Source organism: Ranitomeya variabilis, chromosome 4 (genome assembly GCF_051348905.1).
Source record: "Ranitomeya variabilis isolate aRanVar5 chromosome 4, aRanVar5.hap1, whole genome shotgun sequence".
Taxonomy (NCBI): domain Eukaryota; kingdom Metazoa; phylum Chordata; class Amphibia; order Anura; family Dendrobatidae; genus Ranitomeya; species Ranitomeya variabilis.
This window is the reverse complement of record NC_135235.1, coordinates 707,599,156-707,605,519: the sequence shown is the minus strand read 5'-3', so window position 1 is coordinate 707,605,519 and position 6,364 is coordinate 707,599,156.

The following is a 6,364-nucleotide window of genomic DNA, read 5'->3' as shown; positions in this document are numbered from 1 at the left end:
TCCTAAAATTCACAAAGACCCCCGATGCCCACCTGGTAGACCCATAGTCTCAGGCATCGGGGGTCTTTGTGAACCAGCATGTAGGTTCATAGACTTTTACCTGCAGAGGTGTGTGGAGACCCTGCCGTCCTTTGTAAAGGACACTACAGATGTCCTTAGAAGATTAGATGGTCTCATTCTGGAAGAGGACATGTGGATGGTGACTTGCGACGTGGAGTCCCTGTACACATCGATTGGCCACAGCCACGGGATGCGAGCTGCCAAATTTTTCTTAATATGACCAACCTTGACCCTGAGTTGATTCAGTTCATTCTTAATCTACTGTACTTTATACTTACTCATAATTTTTTTGTGTTCAAGGACTGCCCCTTCCTACAGCTCCAGGGAACAGCAATGGGGGCGTCTTGTGCACCCTCATATGCAAATTTGTTCCTGGGGCTGTGGGAGAGGGATACGGTCCTTGACACAGCGGGTCACAGCTCGGTCGTCTCGTGGCTGCGGTACATCGACGATGTATTTTTCATCTGGCAGGGCTCCACGTCGCAACTTGAACAATTCCTTGGCCTTCTTAATGTTAATCAATTTAATATTAAACTAACCTGGAAATACAGTCAAACCGCAATCGATTTCCTCGACTTACAAATATCAAAATCCAACAACGGCATGGTCTGCACAGACATTTATAGAAAAACTACCGCTACAAATGCCCTATTGCATTACTCTTCATCACACCCACCTAAACGTAAAAGTTCCATTCCTGTAGGACAATTTCTGCGAGCTCGTCGCATCTGTTCAAATGATGTGACTTTCCATAAACAGGCTAAAGATCTAGAGCGAAGATTTAGAAACAGAGGGTACCCAATCAAGGATATAACGAAGGGTTATCTCCGTGCTTCACAACAGAGTAGAGCTGATCTTCTCTCCAAACCCCCACGTAAAAAGACCTCAACTGCAGACACAGGCCCAAGATTTATTACAAAATGTAATTCTAACTGGGCTGAGATTAACCAAATTCTTAGAAAACATTGGCCTGTCCTATTAACAGACAGAGACCTACATAAACATCTGACACCCTATCCTTCCATTACATGGCGGAAATCGCAAACTCTTGGCGATACACTCTGTAGGAGCCACTATATACCCCCTAAGACCAATCCTTTCTCTAGGAGCAGTAAAGGACCACCTTGGGGATGTTTCCCTTGTGGAAACTGCTCTGTATGCCGGAACATTATAAGGACAAAATAATTTTTAAATTCCAAAGGAGATAAGACCTATAAAATCGTACATCATATCACGTGTAACTAGTGTTGAGCGATACCGTCCGATACTTGAAAGTATCGGTATCGGAAAGTATCGGCCGATACCGGCAAAGTATCGGATCTAATCCAATACCGATACCCGATACCAATACAAGTCAATGGGACTCAAGTATCGGACGGTATCCCTGATGGTTCCCAGGGTCTGAAGGAGAGGAAACTCTCCTTCAGGCCCTGGGAACCATATTAATGTGTAAAATAAAGAATTAAAATAAAAAATATTGCTATACTCACCTCTCCGACGCGCCCTGGACTTTACCGAGGGAACCGGGAGCCTTATTTGATTAAAATGCGTGCGTTTACTGCCTTTCGTGACGTCACGGCTTGTGATTGGTCGCGTGCCGCCCATGTGACCGCGACGCGACCAATCACAACAAGCCGTGACGTAATTTCAGGTCCTGAATGCCTAATTCTAGGCATTCAGGATTTGAAAATTACGTCACGGCTTGTGATTGGTCACGTCGCGGTCACATGGGCGGCACGCGACCAATCAGAAGCCGTGACGTAATTTCAAAATGCGCGCGTTTACTGCCTCCCGTGACGTCACGGCTTGTGATTGGTCGTGTCGCCCATGTGACCGCGACGCGACCAATCACAAGCCGTGACATAATTTTCAAATCCTGAATGCCTAGAATTAGGCATTCAGGACCTGAAATTACGTCACGGCTTGTTGTGATTGGTCGCGTCGCGGTCACATGGGCAGCACGCGACCAATCACAAGCCGTGACGTCACGGAAGGCAGTAAACGCGCTCATTTTAAGCAAAGAAGGCTGCCGGTTCCCTCGGTAAGGTGCAGGCTGCGTCGAAGAGGTGAGTATAGCAATATTTTTTATTTTAATTCTTTATTTTACACATTATATCGATCCGAATACCGATTCCCGATACAACAAAAGTATCGGATCTCGGTATCAGAATTCCGATACCGCCAAGTATCGGCCGATACCCGATACTTGCGGTATCGGAATGCTCAACACTACGTGTAACACAGAGGCAATTGTTTATCAAATCAGTTGCCCCTGTGGGCTGATATATATTGGCATGACTACCAGGCCATTTAAAATTCGGATTCAAGAACACGTTAGAGACATTAAAAATGCAGCACAATGTTTAGAACCACATCTCCTGAAAACCATTCCAAAACATTTTTTGGACATCCATGCATGCAACCCTAAAGGTCTGGTAGCCCGAGGTATCGATCACGTATACATGGGTATCCGTGGTGGAAACTTAAAACAAAAGCTCCTGCAAAAGGAGACACGATGGATTGTCACACTTAATACCATGGTACCTTACGGCCTGAATGAAGCCATCAGTTTCAAGCCTTTTCTTTAAATTCCAGCTAAGCGCTATGTTAATTGAGTCATGGTTTTTTGTTATGCATTTTATCTTGTTACTTATTCCTGTTTTCTATTTTCTAGTCATCTTTTAGACACGATATCATCTGTTGTGAATTAGACTTTTTGGCTCCCTCTTGTGGTCACTAGTGACATGACACTTTGATTGTCTTTCCCCAGCTTGGTACCCACCTGGTTCGTTAGTCCAGGGGTGTTGCTATTTAAACTTCCTGGATTCTCAGTCTGGTGCCTGGCATCGTTGTAATCAGTTCCTTTCTGTTTGCTCCTGTCTGCTGGTCCTGGTTCTTTGCTAAATAAGCTAAGTCCTGCTTCCTTATTTTTTGGTTATTTGCATTGTTCTTATTTTTGTCCAGCTTGTACTAAATGTGATTCCTGATATTGCTGGAAGCTCTAGGGGGCTGATATTCTCCCCCCGTGCCGTTAGATGGTTCGGGGGTTCTTGAATATTCAGCGTGGAAATTTTGATAGGGTTTTTGCTGACCGTATAAGTCATCTTCCTATATTCTGCTTTTAGTCAGTGGGCCTCTCTTTGCTAAAACCTAGTTCATTCTTACGTTTGTCTTTTCTTCTTACCTCACCGTTATTATTTGTTGGGGGCTTGTATCCAACTTTTGGGGTCTTTTCTCTGGAGGCAAGAAAGGTCTATCTTTTCCCTTCTAGGGTTAGTTAGTTCTCAGGCTGGCGCGAGACGTCTAGAACCAACGTAGGTACGTTCCCCGGCTACTGCTATTTGTTGTGCTAAGATCAGGTATACGGTCAGCCTAGTTACCACTGCCCTATGAGCTGGTTTTTTGTGTTTGCAGACTTGGTAATAACCTCTGAGACCCTCTGCCATTGGGGTCATAACAGTATGCCAGGCCTAAAGTGAATTGTTAATGCATTGCAGAAGTGGGATTATAAGAAAGGAAATTCTGAGTTTTTTTTTTCTTTCTTCCTCCCCTTTATCTCTGAGTGGCTTGAGCTTTGCTGCAGACATGAATGTCCAGACTTTGATTACTAGTGTGGATCAGCTTGCTGCTCGTGTGCAGGGCATTCAGGATTTTGTTACTAGTAGTCCTATGTCAGAACCTAAAATACCTATTCCTGAACTGTTCTCTGGAGACCGATTTAAGTTTAGGAATTTCAGGAATAATTGTAAATTGTTTCTATCTCTGAGACCTCGTTCGTCTGGAGACTCAGCTCAGCAAGTTAAAATTGTTATCTCTTTCTTGCGGGGCGACCCTCAGGATTGGGCCTTCTCTTGAGCGCCAGGAGATCTGGCATTGGCAAATGTTGATGCGTTTTTTCTGGCGCTCGGTTTGCTTTATGAGGAGCCCAATCTTGAAATTCAGGCAGAAAAAGCTTTGCTGGCTATATCTCAGGGCCAGGATGAAGCTGAAGTGTATTGCCAAAAATTTCGGAAATGGTCCGTGCTTACTCAGTGGAATGAGTGTGCTCTGGCCGCAAATTTCAGAAATGGCCTTTCTGAAGCCATTAAGAATGTGATGGTGGGTTTCTCCATTCCTACAAGTCTGAATGATTCCATGGCGCTGGCTATTCAAATTGACCGGCGTTTGCGGGAGCGCAAAGCCGCTAATCCTCTGGTGGTGTTGTCTGAACAAACACCTGATTTAATGCAATGCGGTAGAATTCAGACTAGAAATGAACGGAAAAATCATAGACGTCAGAATGGGTTGTGTTTTTACTGTGGTGATCCTACACATGTTATATCAGCATGCTCTAAACGCTTAACAAAGGTTGTTAGTCCTGTCGCCATTGGTAATTTGCAACCTAAATTTATTTTGTCTGTGACTTTAATTTGCTCATTGTCTTCCTACCCTGTTATGGCGTTTGTGGATTCAGGTGCTGCCCTGAGTCTTATGGATTTGTCGTTTGCCAAGCGCTGTGGTTTTGTTCTTGAGCCTTTGGTAAATCCTATCCCTCTTAGAGGTATTGATGCTACGCCATTGGCGGAAAATAAGCCGCAGTTTTGGACACAGGTAACCATGTGCATGACTCCTGAACATCGGGAGGTGATTCGTTTTCTTGTTCTGCATAAAATGCATGATTTGGTCGTTTTGGGTCTGCCATGGCTACAGATCCATAATCCAGTTTTGGATTGGAAGGCAATGTCTGTGTCAAGTTGGGGCTGTCAGGGAATTCATGGCGATTCCCCGCCGGTGTCTATTGCTTCCTCTACTCCTTCAGAAGTTCCTGAGTATTTGTCTGATTATCAGGATGTATTCAGCGAGTCCAGGTCCAGTGCTCTTCCTCCTCATAGGGACTGTGACTGCGCTATAGATTTGATTCCGAGTAGTAAATTTCCTAAGGGAAGATTATTTAATCTGTCTGTACCTGAGCATACCGCAATGCGTTCGTATATCAAGGAGTCTCTGGAGAAGGGGCATATTCGTCCATCCTCTTCCCCTCTTGGTGCAGGATTCTTTTTTGTGGCCAAGAAGGAAGGATCTTTGAGACCTTGTATAGACTATCGGCTTCTGAATAAAATCACTGTTAAATTTCAGTATCCTTTGCCTCTGTTGTCGGACTTGTTTGCCCGGATTAAGGGTGCCAAGTGGTTGACCAAGATAGATCTTCGTGGTGCGTACAACCTTGTGCGCATTAAGCAGGGAGATGAATGGAAAACTGCATTTAATACGCCCGAAGGTCATTTTGAGTACTTGGTGATGCCTTTTGGGCTCTCTAATGCTCCTTCAGTGTTTCAGTCCTTTATGCATGACATCTTCCGGAAGTATCTGGATAAATTTATGATTGTTTATCTGGATGATATTCTGTTTTTTTCTGATGATTGGGACTCCCATGTAAAGCAGGTCAGGATGGTGTTTCAGGTTTTGCGTGAGAATGCTTTGTTTGTTAAGGGCTCAAAGTGTCTCTTTGGAGTGCAGAAGGTTCCCTTTTTGGGTTTTATTTTCTCCCCTTCTGCTGTGGAGATGGACCCAGTCAAGGTCCGAGCTATTCATGATTGGACTCAACCCACGTCAGTTAAGAGTCTTCAGAAGTTCTTGGATTTTGCTAACTTCTACCGTCGTTTTATCGCTAACTTTTCTAGCGTTGTTAAACCTTTGACGGATATGACCAAGAAAGGTTCTGATGTTGCTAACTGGGCTCCTGCAGCCGTGGAAGCTTTCCAAGAGCTGAAGCGCCGGTTTACTTCGGCGCCTGTTTTGTGTCAGCCTGATGTCTCACTTCCCTTTCAGGTTGAAGTGGATGCTTCTGAGATCGGTGCAGGGGCCGTTTTGTCGCAGAGAGGCCCTGGTTGCTCTGTAATGAGACCATGTGCTTTTTTTTCTAGGAAGTTTTCGCCTGCTGAGCGGAACTATGATGTTGGCAATCGGGAGTTGTTGGCCATGAAGTGGGCATTTGAGGAGTGGCGTCATTGGCTCGAGGGTGCTAAGCATCGTGTGGTGGTCTTGACTGATCACAAAAATCTGATGTATCTCGAGTCTGCTAAACGCCTGAATCCTAGACAGGCCCGTTAGTCATTGTTTTTCTCCCGTTTTGACTTTGTTGTCTCGTACCTACCTGGTTCAAAGAATGTGAAGGCTGATGCTCTTTCTAGGAGCTTTGTGCCTGACTCTCCTGGAGTCTCAGAGCCAGCTGGTATTCTTAAAGAGGGAGTAATCTTGTCGGCCATTTCTCCGGATTTGCGACGTGTGTTGCAGAGATTTCAGGCTGGTAGACCTGACTCTTGTC